General features: G+C 42.8%; 1 protein-coding gene across 1 annotated transcript in view; it reads left to right on the forward strand.

Moving 5' to 3' along the window:
• Mtx3 (metaxin 3) overlaps positions 1–10972 on the forward strand; it is a 79299-nt gene extending 68327 nt beyond the window's left edge. Inside the window, exon 10 of the mRNA XM_055625450.1 lies at positions 10106–10972. The gene's annotated coding sequence lies outside the window, so the exon portion shown is untranslated. The remainder of the gene's footprint in view (positions 1–10105) is intronic.
• Positions 10973–18606: the final 7634 nt, after the last annotated feature.

The raw sequence follows: 18606 nt of genomic DNA on the forward strand, positions 1-18606 counted from the left end.
GTGGGGTTTCCTCTTGCCTGTAAAACACAATCACTAGTTTTTTAGGGCCCAGAGTTCCGTCTGTTGGTCACTGTCTGCCCATGCTTGCACTGGTAAGAAACAGTGTCCTCCTGGTACCGCCATCTTGGACCCAAGTCCCATTATCATCTTTCTAATAGGGAAAGTATATTTAAAATATGTTGTTGTTGTTGTTGTTGTTTTAATTTTACCTTATGCGAATGGCTCTTTGGCCTGAATGTATATCTGTGCACCACATGCATGACTAGTACCCAGTGAGCCCAGAAGAGGACCCTGAATCCTCTGGAACAGGAGTGACAGATAGTTATTAACCATGTGGGTGCTGGGAATCAAACCTCGATCCTCTGGAAGAATAGCTGGTGCTCTTAACCCTTGGGCTGTTTCTCTAGCTCCAGAGCTATCTCTTGAAAACACATTAAAATGCTTGGCTTTTTTTTTTTAAATAAAAGTTTTGTGTGTGTCAGAGGCATGCTACTGTGTAGAGATCAGGGGAAGACTTCCAGGGGCTGATTCTCTCCCACCATGTGGGTATTGGCCATGGAACTGAGACTGTCAGTCTTGGTGGCAGGCACCTCTACCAGCTGAGCCATCTCTCTAGCCCAAACAAAGCCATCTTAGCAGTGAGAGATGATGAGGTTTGAGGAAGGTGTTCTGAGGGTAGCTCCTCTCTGTGTTGAATTAAACTATAACTCAGTGTTGGTGCTGGTCTCTGGGTAATTCCGAGGTTTCTAAGTCATTAGGAGTAAGAAGAGGTGGAGCAGGAACATTTCTAATGCAAAAACCAGAATTTTTTTTTCATGAGGATCACGTATTCTCAGATGTTGTGACAAGTGCCCTTTTAATGAGGAAGAGGTATTAAGGATGAAGGAGGCTTAGCCTCCTTGTTCTATTCCTAGCAAAATGCCAGCCCCATTGGAATTAGTGCTGGCACTTCTGACCCAGATAAAAGTGTCACCTCTCACACAGTGCAGTACATTCTATGATTCAATGGCTGAAGTTATTGCCACATGACTGCAGCTTTGTTCATCCAGACATGATGTTCTCAGCATCCCCTACTTCTCTCCCAGCTCCTGTAGAAGAGTATAGGAGTGAGGTGACTCCTTCAAACAGGGAACTGTGGAGTCTGCTGGGAATGCAGCACACAGGTATTCAGGAGTCTGTAAGGAGCTGCTTTACCTTTTTCAACTGCCTTTAGGTGAATGCCAGCAGTCCCAGTCTGTTGCTGGGAGGGAAAGGCCAGAGGGTTGAAGCCTGCTCCTTCAGTCATTGTTAGTTTTCTTTTGCAAGCAAGGGAAGAGCTGTCTTACTCAAAATCCCTTCTGGGCATGATCACATCTATGTGTTCAAGTAACCCAGCCTTGTTTTGTTGCTGATGTTATTTTTCTGACCCACTTAAGACAAACGGGCTTCATGCAACTTATTCTAGGCGATAGCACATGGAAAACACATCATCACCATGCTACATGAAGCCAATAAACTCTAATATCTATGCCCAACTCCCACCATCTTGCCTTGCCCCACTCACACTCCCATGGCACCCCACCTTGCCCAGTCATGGTTTGGAAGGGACAACAACTCTCCCACAAGGCATTCCTGTGCGACATCTGCCCCCACAAATCATTAGCACAGAGGTTTCCTTTGCTCTTTGGGCCATTTTCAAAGGGGAAATGTTCTAAATAGTCCTGCAGAAATCACTAAAAAAGATAGAAAACAGGAAATTAAATGAACTACCAGGAAAGTCTGCATCTGAGTCTAATTTTATTTTCCAACTAATGAAGATAGCACACCCTGAATGCCGCACAACACTATAAACCAGCAGAACAATACAGTAGCAGTTATAATTGATTTAGCACCAGAATTCATATTACAACTGTTCTCTTTTTCTCTTAGCGCTTGGTAGAAAAGGACGTTTCTCTTAAAAAAAAAAAAAAAAAGAAAGAAAGAAAGAAAAGAAAAGCAACTAGGAATTTGCATGTGTTTCTCTCACTGGAGCAGGCTTTTAAAAAGTTTTTTTGTGGCCATGATGAATAGATGTGTGTCTTTAATTTGTAGAATAAAATGTACAAAGTACTGAGAAAAAATAGAAATATATTTTGACTCAAGCATATTGATCCAAACAGTCTTGGTGAGCTAAACACACTGTTTTCCCCTCTGAAAGCACCAAGCACAAAAACAAAACAAGCAAGCCACCAACCAGTGAAACAAAACAAACAAAAATCCCAAGGCAGATCCCAGCTGGAGGAGCAGGGTTGTGACAAATGTCAGGCCCCCAAAGAATAGGGAGCACATAAAACCAGCATCCTGGGGTAAGAGGTAATCACTAATTCTGAGACCTCCTCTGGTACGCATGGCTGCTATGGACAATCACCACAGCACCAACAATAAGACCAGGTTTCTAGATCCCGAGTACCTGTTCCAAGATGCTCCTTTCTCTCTCTCTCTCTTTGTGTTTTGGTTCTCTGAGACAGGGTTTTTCTATGTCGCCCTGGCTGTCCTAGACTCCCTTTGTAGACCAGGCTGGCTTTTAACTCACAGTGATCCACCTGCTGAGTGCTGTGAGCGCCTCCCTGATCACTGGGATTACAGGCATATGCCAACGTGCCCTGCTAGTGAGTCTGTTTTCTAACTACAGAAGTCTTTTAAAAAAATAACTTTTGAAAATTATTTATTTTTATTCATGTGTGTGTGTTTCTGTGGTGTGCACATGCATATTCTATGCACAGGAAGTCCAGAATCGGGCATCAGTTGTAAGCCACTTGATGCAGGAGCTGAACCTCAGTCCTCTGCAAGAGCAGCAAGTGCTCTTTACTGCTGAGCTGTCTCTCCAGGCCCACCACCATGCCTTTTAGAGCAAGCCCATGGCAGGAAGTTAATCTTCACTGTCACCCCGATGGGAAACCCTTCTGGGTGTGTCTCTGAGGATGTTCTCAGTGAAGGCTTACTCTGAATGTAGGCAGCTGCATCCTATTGACTGGGGTCACAGATTCAATGTAAAGGAGAGATTGAGCTGAGATCCAGCATCTGTCTCTTGCTGCTTTCTGGCTGTGGATGCGAATCTTGCTAGCAATGTCAAGCCTCCAGTACCAGTCTCCCCTGCAGGATGAGCTGTACTGAACTTAAATACCTTAAGTTGCTTTGCCAGGTATTTTGTCGCAGAAATAGAAAGATTAATAAACACACCCACTTTTCCTCCTTTGTGCTCCAAGGGTGAGGCACCAGGCTCCAGCCAGCATGAGCAGGTACATTCCTTAGTCCAGGCTCCTTGAACACAGAACCAGGCATGAGCAGACAGCCAGATTTAGCTGTTTCTTAAGATATTCCCCAGGAAGGTGCCTTGAACAATTGATCTCCATTCCTGGAGCATTCCTTACAAGAAGCTGAATCAGTGCCACATTGGCATGGCCAGCCAAGATGACAGGCCACCAGCTTCATTATAGACGACCTGGAGAAATGGTTAACTTGTTTTTGCCGGCTCTGGCCACCAGATTCGTGACTGTAGTCATTGCTCAAGATCTGCTCAGTCAAAGACTCCAACATGTAGATGTTTTAATAACTGAGGATGTAATAATCAAAGCAATTCACACGGATTGTGCTTTCCATTTGGAAAGAGACCTGTGCAGTTTCTCTAAATCATTAAACTAGGTGGGCTATGAAGTAGCAATGAAAAATAATATTGTAGAAGAATATGTGTTGACTTACAAAGATGTTCCTGTGCATTACCAAGTGGAATACACAACAGCAAGTACTGCGTTTTTTTACAAAACGGAATTACTTAGGTTCTGTAGGTCAGTTTCTGTTTCAAGCCTCTATACCTGTGTGCGACATGTTATCTTCTGGTTCCCTTCTCTTCTGCGTGATCTTGCTTAAGTGTCCAGGAATAATCACATCACTGTGCAGTCAGCCTGCAGCTGTCTAGTCTCTTGCCATTCCTCTACACAGGGAGCTGTGGGTTTACCTTCATCTCAGCGTTGTCTTGGATGCTACATCCACAAAGACTCATTTATCCTACCACAGGCTGCTTTGAGTCCACTCTGTACTTGAGCCACTCCCAGGCAGGGAAAGCGTCTGAGCGAGGCTTCCAGGCTTCCGCTTTTCAGGGCTGTCGAAGCTTTCAGCGGCTAGACACGCTAGACACGCGGCCGGGTGGTCCATGAAGACACCTCTCCTTTGTTTCTCTGGCATTAGTCTTGTCTCTGCCAGGAGATACATGAGAGGACAGTACCGAATCCTCCTGTGCCACCTGCAGATGGCACCATGCTGTCTTTCCCAAGATCCTCTCTAGAGACTGGGGGCAGGAACAAATCCCTTCTGAGGAACTGCCACTTTTCTTCCCTCCTGATTCTTATTTCTTTCATCTCGGGGAGTCTTCATTTAATCGGTGGGAAAGAGCCATCACTTAGCACCTTTCTTCCAGAATCTCGATTATGGCACAAGGAATGATTCGCGAAGTGTAAAAGCACCTGGGCCTGCACTTAGTGCTGAGACGCCAGTACTAGGGAGGCCCAGCGCAAGAGAATTGAAAGTTTACGGCCAGCCCAGCCTGGGTGCCATCATGAGAGCCTGACCCCACTAAGAGGCAAAAGAAAAGAGCTTTGATTAGAGTTCAGTGGTGGGGTACTGGCCTAGTGCGCATGACGCCATGGCTCAAGTTCCAGAACTTAAAACCAACCCATGGAATTTTCATCAGTGTAGATGACATATCAGTGCCAGTTTACTAGCCTGTCAGTGAGCCAGCCAAGACGCATGAGCTGCTTTGAAGACATACTGGAAGCAGAGATTGTGTAGTTAGTAGAGAAAGGAATAGAGAAATAAGATTGCCAAATAGATACAGAATAAACTAATGTGCTAACAAGCACACACAAACACACACTCATTCGTACACATGTATATGTACACATGCTATCTCACATACACATGTGTGCATGAACACACACACAACTGTTTAAGTGTGGGAGCACAGACTCTGGAGGTGCTGTCCCCTGGTTTGCCCCTGTGGCTTTCTTAGCCTGCCTTTCATATCACTCAGGACCACCTGCCCCGGAACGGGACTGCTTTCAGTGAACAAGGCTCTCTCACATCAATCATAAGCCAAGAACATGCCCTACAGGCTTGCTTACAGCCCAATCTTGTTGAGGTCTTTTTTTCAATTAAGATAAGATTCCTTCTTGCCAGTTGTGTCCAGGTTTGTGTCACATAAACCAGCCAACACGTAACCACACCTTACTGTTCTTCTGCAAGTTAATCTTTAGTTTTTCAGAACTATGCCATACCTGGGCTATGGCAAGAAGGTCATTTCCCTAGTGAGTCACAGGACCCTTCACTGGGGTTTTAGAATGGTCACAAGACCATATCTTTGTCTTGTATGTAAGTTTTAATAGTTTTTCTGTAACAGCATACACTTTCTGCCTGAGTCTTTTGGTTTTAGGTCAGAGTCTTCACTGTCTAAGGAGTGTGGGTCCTGTTCTCACCTTTTCTGCTGCGATCACCTTGTCCTTTCTGACCAAGGGAAGCATAATCTCAAGCCAAGGACCAAACTGAATGGTCCTTGGAACCATTCCTTGTTCCAGGAACAAGCACATTCTCCGGAACTGGGGCTGCTAACACATTGATAAGCACCAGAGTTTCAGAAAACACAGTAAAGTGATTGGATTTTCTGAATGCCCATTTCTGATTTTCTCCCTGCCCATTTCTATAAACCAGAATCATGGTACCCAGACCTCTGGGCAGAGATAGGAAGAAAATGCTAGAGTTTTTTGGTCAATATAGAGAAAGATTTTAGGAAAGGCCCCATTCTCCCTACAGTTAGGTTTGTCATAATCAGAGCTTTTTGACAGCCTTTCCATCTTCAATTTGTAATCATGAGCTGTTAATTAGCCATCAGTCATTTGAGGGAGTTTCTCAGTTTCAAGGTAGAAACAGAAAGCAGTCTGAAGGAAATTAGAATATTTTTTTAAGCAGAAAATATGAGCTATATGGTCAGAGCTGAGAGAAGATTCTGAACAAGAGCATGACTTTCCATGATGTCTCTCTCCTAAGGACAGTTAAGAGAAAAGAGCTCTGGGAACTGAAAGCTGATAGTAAACTGAAGAAGAAGCACCAGAAAGGTAGTAAGTAAAGCTGAACTCTGCCCCCTAGGAAGAAAGAATAAACAAACACACACAGTGAGAGAGAGAGAGAGAGAGAGAGAGAGAGAGAGAGAGAGAAAGACAGACACACTGACAGGAATTATTTTTTTTTACATTTGTCTTTATTATTTTTTTATTTTTATTAATTACACTTTATCCACCCTGCATCCCCCCATGAGCCCCACCCTCCTCCCCTCCCAGTCCCACTCTCCTTCCCCCCTTCACGCATGCCCCTCCCCAAGTCCACCAATAGGGAAGGCCCTCCTCCCCTTCCCTCCAATCCCAGTCCAACAGATCACATCAGGAGTGGCCTCATTGTCATCCTCTGTGGCCTGGTAAGGCTGCCCTCCCCTCAGGGGGAGGTGATCAAAGAGCAGGCCAACCAGACTATGCCAGAAGCAGTCCCTCCTCCCATCACCATGTAACCCACTTAGACACTAAACTGCCATGGACCACATCTGTGCAGGGGCCCTAGGCCATCTCCATGCCTAGTACTTGGTTGGAGTATGAGTCTCTGGGAAGACCCCTGTGTTCAAATTTTCTGGTTCTGTTGCTCTCCTTGTGGGGTTCCCATCCTCTCCAGATCCTACTATTTCCCACTTCTTACATAAGATTCCATGCACTCCGCCCCACCATTGGCCATAAACTTCTTTTTATATATATTTTTTATTTATTATTATTATTATTATTATTAATTACACTTTATTCATTTTGTATCCCCCATAAGCCCCTCCCTCCTCCCCTCCCGATCCCACCCTCCCTCACCTTTCTGCATGGATGCCCCTCCCCAAGTTCACTGATAGGGGAGGTCCTCCTCTCCTTCCTTCTGATCCCAGATTATCAGCTCTCATCAGAAGTGGCTGCATTGTCATCTTCTGTGGCCTGGTAAGGCTGCTCCCCCATCAGGGGGAAGTGATCAACAAGCAGGCCAATCAGATTATGTCAGAGGCAGTCCCTCTTCCCATTACTATGTAACCCACTTGGACACTGAACTGCCATGGGCTACATCTGTACAGGGGTTCCAGGTCATCTCCACGAATAGTCCTTGGTTGGAGTATGAGTCTCTGGGAAGTACCTGTGTTCAAATTTTCTTGTTCTGTTGCTCTCTTTGTGGAGTTCCTGTCCTCTCCAGCTCTTGCTATTTCCCACTTCTTACATAAAATTCCATTCACTCTGCCCGACAGTTGGCCATCAGGCTCAGCATCTGCTTTGATAGTCTGCAGGGCAGATTCTCTCAGAGGCCCTCTGTGGCAGATTCCTAGGTTGTTTCCTTCTTCTGGCTTTCAGAGGCCCTCTGTAGCAGGTTCCTAGGTTGTTTCCTGTTTTCTTCTTCTGATGTCCATCCTCTTTGCCTTTCAGGATGGGATTGAGCATTTTAGTTAGGGTCCTCTCTTTTGCTTAGTTTGTTTAGATGTACAGATTTTAGCAGGTTTATCCTATGTTGTATGTTTATATGAGTGAGTATATACCGTGTGTGTCTTTTTGCTTCTGGGACAACTCACTCAGGATGATCCTTTCCAAGTCCCACCATTTACCTGTAAATTTCATGATTTCCTTATTTTTCATTGCTGAGTAATACTCCATTGTATAGATGTACCACAATTTCTGCATCCATTCTTCAGTTGAGGGGCATCTGGGCTGTTTCCAGCTTCTGGCTATTACAAATAAAGCTGCTACAAACATGGTTGAGCAAATGTCCTTTTTGTGTACTTGAGCCTCTTTTGGATATATGCCTAGAAGTGGTATGGCTGGATCTTGAGGAAGCGCTATTCCTAGTTGTCTGAGAAAGTGCCAGATTGATTTCCAGAGTGGTTGTACAAGGTTACATTCCCACCAGCAGTGGAGAAGGGTTCACCTTTCTCCACAACCTCTCCAGCATGTGCTGTCACTTGAGTTTTTGATCTTGGCCATTCTGATGAGTGTAAGGTGAAATCTCAGGGTTCCAGAGCCGGCTCTTGTTATTTTTTGATGCAGCTATAAAGCAGCTGTTTTATTAACTTTGGTTTGTAGTCAATGTTGGTTCACAGGAATACTATTTATTTTTATATATTACTCTTCTGTCCTTACTTAATATTTCTAAACAGTTTTGTATATATTCTTATTCTTTGGGATTTTCTTTGTAGATATAAAAATCTTGTCATCTGGAAATAGGAATATTTTTTCCTTTAGCTTATAATAAACACATACATGCATGCGCATGCACACACACATACACACACCCTCTTGGTTGTTTCTTTGAAGAACCATCCTACCACATGAAATTCTGACTGTTCAAAATGGCACAGTATTTGCATATATCCTGGGCACACTAGTCTATATACTTTAAGTCATCTCTTGACAGCTTAACCCACCTAACACAACAGTAATGCTATTATAGATAGATGTCTATATGTGCTCAGTTTAGATGACGGTTGTTTTTTTCCCCCTTGAATATTTTTGATCCATGGTTGGTTGAATGACAGATGAAGTGGCCACAGACACAGAAGGCCAGCTGTACTTTGAACCTATCGTAAAAGGCGCACTAGGACTTTGAGGTTAACTCAACTACCTCTCTTGGTGGAGATATGGTGAAGCTCTTGGGCATGTGGTGGGGGCAGAACTAGTGCTTTAGTTCCTCCTTTCATCAGCTGTTGTCTCTCCCTGGCCCCTGGCCTTGTGATTTTGGGGTTTGCACTATGTTAAAGGCAGTTGCAACTACAGATTTTTAAAAAGCTTCTTTTTATATTTATTTATTTTTATTCTGTATATGTGTGTGTGAGTGCCTGAAAGTATGTCTGTGTACCACTTGTGTGCCTTTTGCTTGAGGCCAAAAAAGTGTTGAGTTGGATCACCTGAAACAAAGAGTGGTGGGGAACCATATGAGTGCTGGAAACCAAACCCAGGCCTTCTGGAAGAGTCCATCTCTCCAGGCCCTCAACTGTAGACTTTTATATCAAACCTTTTGTAATAAAGCAAATGTTCTCTTCTCTGTATGGACTTCCTAAAGATTCAGATTTCTATTTTTAAAATTCAAGCTGAAATCAGCTCTTCTTCTGCTTGGAAGGCTGTTTGTCTTCACTGTAAACATATCAGCCAGGAGGCGCAGAGCCACACAGCTCTCTCATGAGAGAGTACTCGCTGGGTACGTGCCCAGGTTTTCTTTTCTGTGCTTCCACGTAGAAACACAGACACAAACATGCATAAAGTTAAGATGAGGCTATGTTGTAAAATGTAGCTTGTCACTGTTTTATTAACCAATATGATACAACAACAAATAACTTGGACCTATGCCTGAATACTTTGTTTTGTTTTGTTTGAGAAGAGGTTTTCCTATGTACAGAAGTCCAGCCAGGCTCCAATTTGTAATCCTCCTGCCTCTAGACTCAGATTATAGGCACACTCAGCTTCCGTTCTAACTTTAATGCTTATTCATCATTATGTACATGGAGAGTTGACCACTCTGTCTTGACAATTGTTAATAGAGTGTATCTGGAGTCACGTGTATCAAAACTCCACATTTGCCTACCACTATATTATACATGCCTAGAGATGTACTTACTCAGCTAAAATAAACGCCCATGTAATATTTTGATATATAACGCCAATTTCCACATGAGAAATATGCCAATTCACATACTCAACAGTGTTTATGGAAGAGCTTGCTTCCCCAGCACTCAGTATTACCAACCTTTCTAACTTTGGCTGATTTAGGCAAAGAAAGTTCTCTTATTACTTTTAATTGCATTTTTTGGGAAGGTTTTGAAATATTGAACATATCTCTCTATCTGTATGGGCCATGTGTTAGCTATTTTTATTTTACCTATCATTGTGTTCAATCACTTTTCCATAGAAGTGTTAGTCTATTCCTATCAATTTATTTAAACTTTCAGAACATGAAAGATACTTATCTTCCTTGTTTAAATAGTTTCATGCAGGGTTTTTATTGTTGTTTCGTTTTTGTTTTTGTTTTCTTTTCTCACCAGATCTGTGCAGTTCTAGGTCAAGCTATTCAGGCTATTACGTGATCTTTCTTCCTTGGCCTTTTGTTGTAGAAGAAAGTCTGCTTATAATGAGGAAGAGTCCATGACAAAGAATAACTTCCAGTTTCATCACTTCCTGAAAGCTTCCACTCCCCATCATGTGTGGAGACACAGCCTTGTGGTGCCTCTTCACAGGTAACCTCTGGACCAACGCTGTCCCACCGGGTAGAGCCACCAAACTGCCTTTGCGTGTGCCAAATGCATCCACTCATTCTTTCCAGTCTTCTGACTACACTTTGTAGTTTCAGATTCTTTCTAAGTCCACGAAAGTCCAGATCCAGAAACAACAACTTGTGCATGGAATCCTTCCCACAAGCCCCTCAAGCCCGCCTGGTTCCCTCTTGCGATCCTTCTAGCTCCTTTAAATGAGTCAACTTCCCATGTTCCTCCATGCTCATCCCACTTTACCACTGAAAAATAGCCTTCTTAGTCTTAATAGCCCCTCAGAATTAGAACTTTAATAATTTTAGTCCTGTCTACACAGAAATTTTTTTAAATTACTATCAAGAAATACAAAGGATGAGAGAAAAAGACTCAGTTACAATTTTAGTACTTGGAGAGAATTACTGTTGGTGAATTTTTTTTTTCTGTTGAAATTTTCAGACCTTTTTAGTGCCTTTATTTCTAGATATTTGAAAACACTTATGTCACAGATATATAGGTTTTCCTGAATTAAATAAATCATTCTGTAGTATTGTTTTGTAATCTGAACTGTCCGTATTTGAAGATGAATGCCTGTGGCTGGCGATCCTAGTATCCTTGAGCCATGAGCCCAGCCTCAGAACTGCCTGTGTTTTGTTCCATTATCTCCTGTAAATAAATGTCTCCGTGGGGAATTTGGAGGTCAGCCTGGTTTTTCATTCTGTTTGTTGACTTTCTTATCCGGGTGGATGGTTAAAGAATCCTTCCATGTTGAGTAACTTAATCAGGCAAAATATCAGTATCAGCTGCTCCAGCTTCTCAGCGCACACTGTCAGCCTTCAGACTTCCCCCTTTTACCTCCGTTGCATTTATTTTGGGGTATAATCATGCTCAGTATTGATCATGGTGATTCTGGGCACTGTCCTAGACGCGATGGAGGGCTGTGCTTGAACTTCTGCAGTCTCTCTGTCAATACTGGACCTCCTTTTCTTGCCTGATTAATGATGATTAATGATGATAAATTTTGGAGTCTTTCTCCATTTCTATAGCAATTAAAAACCATTTTGTAAGATACCAAGGAAAGGGATTTTTTTTTCTTGTTTGGCTTCAAGTAACCATCTTCACATGGTTAGATAAATGATATTTCATTATTTGAGATATGTGTAATAATTTTACTTACAAAGACCTTACTGATGGATATGTAAGTAATTTGCTTATAATTACTTAAAATAATTCTGCAGGTCTAATATAGGCTTAGTAGCATATCCCTGTGACCCTAGCACTTGTGAGGCAGAGGATCATGTGGTTAAGATCAAATTGCGCTGCATAGAAAAAGACTATTTGAAAAAGAAATACATACATATTGAAGGATATCAGGGAAACATAAAAATGGGAAAATAGATATGTTTACTTAATATGTATATTATTTAAAATTGACCCATAGAATTTGCATACTCTGATTAGCAGATTTTTATAGAAATTCTCAAAATGCATATATAAACAGAAATTATGTAAAATAGCTAGAATGATTCTGAGAAAGCACAAGCTTGAACGATACACTCAAGACTTACTGCAAAGTTAGTGCTGGGATACTTTTGTGCTATTGACGGAGAGCAAACAGTGCCGGCAAACACTGTGCTATTGGCAGAGTAGGCCTAGAGACCAACAGTATAGAAGAAAAGTCCAGAAACAGCTAGAGATCAACAGTATAGAAGAAAAGTCCAGAAACAGGCTGACAAATATTGGTCAACTTATTTTAACCTTTCTTTTACAAAAGCTTAAGTAAATATCCTTTTGGCCGATGGCGCTGTGAGTTTTGACAAACACATTCAGTGACAGAGAAAGACTGACTAGCAGCTGTAAGGTGCACGTGGACAGCGCTGACCTTCTCTGGGAGCCACTTTTTTTTTTTTCTTTTAGCCTCAGTTCCCTAATGCTTGCCCACTCTCTGTATCATTTCTTTTGGTTTGGGGTCTGCTGGTGGTGAGTTCTCACATTTTTTCCCCATTGTTTCTTTTGAGAACCCCCTTGCAGTCTGCCTTTTTTTTATTTTTTAAATAATCATTGTTTCTTCCCTGAGCTACTTTTATCTGTCTTATTTTGGGTTTTCTATGGCTCTGCTATTATGTGTCCAAATGTACTTTTAAAATATTTATTTTTGTCTTTAAAATTTATTGTGCTTATTATTGTGTGTGTTTATGAAAACATGAGTGAAAGATAGTGTGTGTGTGTTTGTGTGTGTGTGTATGCACAGACGGTAAGTTTCACTTTACTTGTCTTTTGCTCTGCCACTCTGCCAGTTGCCAGAAAGTTCCATTAAATCTACTGTAAACACAAGCTTGGTTAGTGGTCCTTTGGAGGATGTCAGCCTTCAGTCTCCCAACTGGACGTAGTAAAGAGATAACATACACATGAGAAAGAACTCAGGGCCAGACACTCAACCACTCCCAAAGGAACATGAGAGACAGACGCAACTTTCTCCACCAGCACATTAGAACAGTAAAGCGAGATTTACAGGACTAACTGAGCCCTGTAAGTTGGAAGACTTAGGGGACAGCCAAGCTGCTAATATGTAGACTATGACTGGGTATTTCTTGTGGCTCTTCATAAACTGCCTTGTTCTAGGTAGCTAGAGTAAGTACAAGTGAACTCTGTGGGCTCCAGCCAGAGGGCGGGACAGCTTGCTGACTTTCCAACAGCACTAGCCACAATGTCTCCACCAACCTTGGTAATGGTGACAGATCTCAGCCAGGCAGTGGTGAATGCCAGGCTGTGGGCCTCAGCTTGGGATGCTGGACATCTCCTGACCTCTGAGCTATCTATGCCTCCCACATTTCACCGTCCAAACCAGTAGTGATGAGAGCTTCCTGATTTCCAGGTGCATGAGTCACTTGTTTTTGAAATAGCTCTATGTAACAAACAACCACAAATTTTAGAAGCAAACAAAAGTGTAATGTTTAGCACTTATGGGTCTGAGATCTGTCAGGGGTTGGCTAAGTGACTCTAGCCTGCAGGCTAGCTGATCACTATCTAGGCTGTTTTTCACCATGGCAGCTGGACTCTGTCCTCCCTCCGTGTACCCGGGTGTGCTCTCATGGCGACCACAGGCCCGTGAGCGAACTCAGGAGGAATACTTAGGGCCTCATAAGCCTGTCTTCAGCATGAGTTCAGAACTTCTGCCCCACAAGTCTCACCAAGCGGAAACAGGTATTCTCCTTTCAGAGGAGGTAGCTCAAAGGCCTCAGGCTCTGTAACAGGAGGAGTTGAGGCTGGGAATGCTGGGCTCCTGCGCCACCCGTCACCCCCCCTCAGGCTCCGAGGTCCGTCGAGCAGGGTTCTCACCAGTCTCACGAATCAAATCTCTGTCTTAAGCATCTAGAGCGTTCTCTCCTTTCCTGATTGGATATTGTCTGAGTCAGTCATGTCTTATACATATTCACTTCCTTTTGTGGTCACCAGAAAAAAAACAATCCTGGGTAGCTTCAAACGATACGATTATCTTAACTGTTTTCTAGGGCCGAAGTTTGGTGGGCTCAGCTGCTTTCTCTGGCAGATCTCCGACAGCCACAGTCAAGGTGTGTGCTTAGTCCTGCAGGCCTTTGGATCAGTGTCTTGGGCCATGCAGGTTGCTGGCAAAATATAGCTCCTGATGGACTGAGGCCTCTTGCTGGCATTTTTAGCTCTGCAGGCTGCTCACATCCCTAGGCCACGGCTTCCTTGGGTCAGGTCCCGCATGCTTCACATCGTCCCAGTCCTCTTTTCTGTCAGTGGATTCTTCTGCTATCCTCTTCACCATGAGGTGATATTGGGCTAGTTCCTTTCCTGATAACAAGGTTGTGTCACCACATCTGCAGTGTTCGTCTTGTGCTCTACTGTGACATAACCACAGGTTTGAGGATTAGGGTGTGAATCTTTTAGAACCATTATTCACTATTGTTTTTACATCATATTATGCTATTGTTCATACTCTTACCTGTTTCTAGAAAATGAGCAGTTGATATCAGAGATCATCCTGAATATCTGGAGACATCCCAACCACTAGAAAACTGCCAAGTGTAGACAGTCAGAATTCCCAAATAAAGAAACAAAGCTTTTGCAAAATCTAAAGATATAAGTCACTGGCATTTGTTTTACCATTAGTATTCCTCCATCTCATTTCTTTATATATGAAGATAGTTAATTGCACTTATTTCTGGGGATTTTATATTGTTGAGGGTTATATTAGATATAATGTTCTTTTGGAATATATACACCTTACCCTTGTCCATTCAAATGCTGATTTCTCACCCCTCCCCCACTATTTGGTTTCAATCCGGACATTGGATAAGCACCACCTGTCTCAAGTTTGTGTAAACATGCCACCATTTATTCTCCAATTTGTCAGCTGAAACAACCAGCCACAATGTTGAGCAATGGAGAGGACAGGGTGGGACATCCTGGTCCAGAGTGGGAGGAGAGGAAGGAAGCTGGAGGTGAGGTCTTGTAACAAGGTGGAGAAATGAACTGGACCTAAGATATCACCTAAAAGCAAGTATAATGGGTAAAATCTGAATGGTAGGAAACTATGCGGACTTGGAGATTTAGGATGGAGTAACTATTGCCCAGCATTGTGTTCTTGGTTAACTAGATAAATCCCAGTCTCTGTGTGGTAATTTGGTTATACAGCTGTTTAGGACTAACCACAGCTTTACTAAAAGATATATCAATAGTAAATATTAATGACCTCATACAACAAATGGTGCTCCACCGAATACAACAACTCATATAATGGATATCCATGTATAGCACATTAAAATGTGGTTCTTTCCTCTCTCTCTCTTTATCCTTCTCTCTTTCTCTCCCTCTCTCTTCTATTCATCCCATTCAGCCAGAGATAATTTTTCCTAGTCTGGAAAATTAGGTTTGTTACAAAAGATATGGGGTTATATATAGCTTTTTGTATTCAAAGTATGACTTGAGACAGAGGTATAGAAGCCTTCAGACTAAACTTTGTTGATATAGAAAGAAATTCAAAACATCAAGAGCACACGCCCAGGGACAGGGCCATAAAGACTCTTTCCTGGATAGAGGGACTCCCCTCCCACCATCATGATTGCACTGTGTGCCTTAAAATTCTGGGGAGGAAAGAGAAGATAAAGTTCATATGAGACACAAGAATAAAGTAAAAAGTTTACCCTTCCACACTGAACAGTCATAAGGGTATGTGAGACTGGAAGACAGAAGAGGAGAAGTCCCAGGGGAGGGCAAAGCTGGGCAGGGAAGAATGGGTTGGGTAAGAACCTGAAAGCATATTACCTTGGGCATAGTTTGGTTGAAGGTACCATATTTCTAAGATGCTGTCCTATAGAATTTTCACATGAACCATGTGCATAACAGCTACATTTTAAAAGTAAAACAAACAAACCATGCTTAGCTGTAAGAGATCAGAAAACATGTATTTTGCTTTTATGGTTTCTAAATGGAGGCTGACACAGCAGGAGGAAGTGAGGAATGAACTGAGCCCCAGCCTTGTGCAGAGAGCCACTCTGTGGCACCAACATGAGCCACCAGTTCAGGACCAGACCTTCGGTTGCTTCCTTTTGTGGAGATTAGCTGCTCTCAAGACTTCAGGATACAGGCATATCCTTAGGTCTCTTCACTAATGAGGTTTAATTATAAGTCTGTATAGGAAATAAGCAGGGCGTTGTCTCAGGCCACATGGCCCACCTCAGTGGAAACTAGGGCACAGTCCAGGATGCAGCTGTGTCCCCTGTCCCAGTAACTGCTATGGTGACATGGCTAGTGGTTGTTCAGTGAGGCCTGTGGAGCCCTGTGCGGCTTACCATGATGGAGAGGCACGCCTTTGCCTCTGTGTCATTTGAGCAGACTTTTTCCTTTGTCAGTGTTGGATGTCCTCACCTAGCTGGTCACCCTTCACCACCTATAGGAAAGCCTTTACTGGACAGTTTGCTTGCTTGAGGCTGCCTCAGGCTTTCACTAGTCTGTTGATGGCTTCTTTGTTTTATTAGTGATGGGTCAAATATTGTCACTCAGTAGGGATCGTAACTGTGATGGGCTCAAGGGAGAAATAACGAAAATGGCTGGTCCTTGATGTGATTTCAAACTACCTACTAAGCCATGTCAATATAGTCATGTTTGTTTCTACCATTGTTTTATGGTTAATCATCTTTCTGTTTCCCTTTATTTAAAATTAGAGTTCTAGGGCAATCATTTTGACTATCCAGAATACCAAAACATCAGGACATATGAGCAAAGAAAACCATCACTTACCCACAAAATTCAACTAAAGGCCACCAAAACACAATGAAAGACACCAATTTCAGGAACACTTTTTGTTTAAAACCTAGTATATCCAAAATTATTTCAGCACACAGTCAATTGGAAACAAGGTATTTTATTCTTTTCCTTTGTCTTGGTCCTTGAAATCTGATGTGTATTTGACACAGTACATCTCAATTAAAAATAAACTCTTTTCTAGTTCATGATGAGGATCAGCAAGCTTGTGCAGGGCATGAAGGTGCTTGCACAAAGCCTTACAACCTGAGTTCATTCCTTACAACCCAAATAAAGGTAAAAAGAGAGAGATGACTCCACAGAGTGTCCTCTGGACTCCACATGTGCACCCTAGCACGCACACACACCACCACCACCGATAACAATAACAAGAAATTCAAGTATATAGGAAAACCTCTGGAAGCCCTGCATGCCACATGTAGACTGACTGAACGGTGCCTCACATATAGATCACATCCAGAACAGAGAGGCAGGCAGCACTGCTCCTGCTTTCTGACTTGGGTTTAGTATGTGGGGTTCTAGAAGTTCCCTGTGTTTAAATAAGGAGACAGAAGAAGAGAGGTTTGCTGATTGATTACTAGAGTCAGGTCTTGGCAAACCTTGTGTCCATGGATACCATGACTGATAATATGTATCAAGACCACAGAATCCAGTGGAAGATCAGCACACATCATCACAAAAGACCTGACAGCTCAGTGCTTGCCAGTCTAAGAAGCAAACCAGAGCAGTCAGAATGGACCCAAAGCCAAGAAGATACAAATGCAGTCTTGGCTTCACATTCCTCTCATCTCTTCCTATATCCAGCTGTGTGTGGAAGGTGTACCCAAATAGTCAGAACCCACACTACAGGCCTAAATGTAGACCCAGCTATGAGGCCCACCATATGGAGAATGAACAAGGAAGAAGTCTTCTGAGGCCCTGAAAGTAGCCTGGAGAAATTTGGGGGGAACTGTTCCAATGCCTTGGGTAGCTGAAGTGTGTCAGGAAGATTCAGAATTCAGTGAGCATATTTCCTAGTGCCCTGGACTTAGTATCCCTTGACATGGTTGTGGCTAGAAGCATACCTTTGGGCATAGTCAGAGGTATTCACCATGAATAAATACCCTATTGCTCAGGAAATTCCACTGAATTAAAGGCTACTGGTCAGAAACTAGAGATAAAGGCCAACCATATTCCTTACCCCACAACCGTGATAGTAGCAATGACAATGATGTAATTACTAGTGTATTCCTCTCTTTCCACTTCATAGACAAAATGCTTTAACCAGTTAAATGCCCATTTTTTGAGAAAATGCCTAAGATGTTCATAGATAAAGCCACGTAGACCTGTATTTAGATCCTGCTTTTGGAGAGAGAATACTCAGGACCTCAGCATCAGCTACAAGGTCCAATGTTGCTTTATTCTCCCCATACACACCCTGAAATTTCACCAGACTGTTAATTTGTTTTCCCGTAAATGCTTCTGTTGTTAACTGTGAGGCTTGTGTAACACAATTTCTGAAAAAGAAACTCCATCTTAAGGGTAAATGACCTGGGCATAAACTCCAGTTTCAAAAAGGATTACCCCCCCCCCCATATGCTTCAACCACTCACCTCTGGTACTATTTAACCATCACCCCTAGTAATGGCTAATCAGTGAATACCTGGAATTTACTCAGGTATTTACAACAGGTTGAGTAAAACAATTATGGCTTGGCCCTCTAGGCAAACAATTTCCTCTGGACACCCAGTATATGCTAAATGTCACTCAATCATAGAACTGCTAAGCTGGAATTTCCCAAACCTTGCCATAACCCTAAATAAAAACCTCTCTCTCCCTGAGCTCGAAGCTCTACACTTGAGAACCACTGCATTGGTGATGGTGTGGGCCCAAGCTTGAGCTTGTAATAAAGACCCTACTGCATTTGCATCTGAATCAGCTCCTTGGTGGTCTTTGGGGTCCTCCAGACTTGGGCATAACAAACCAGTACTTGGGCATTTTCCCATGGAAAATGGAATTGTTAGCCTTCC

The sequence above is a fragment of the Psammomys obesus genome, unplaced genomic scaffold (assembly GCF_907164565.1).
Source record: "Psammomys obesus unplaced genomic scaffold, mPsaObe1.curated_primary_1811, whole genome shotgun sequence".
Taxonomy (NCBI): domain Eukaryota; kingdom Metazoa; phylum Chordata; class Mammalia; order Rodentia; family Muridae; genus Psammomys; species Psammomys obesus.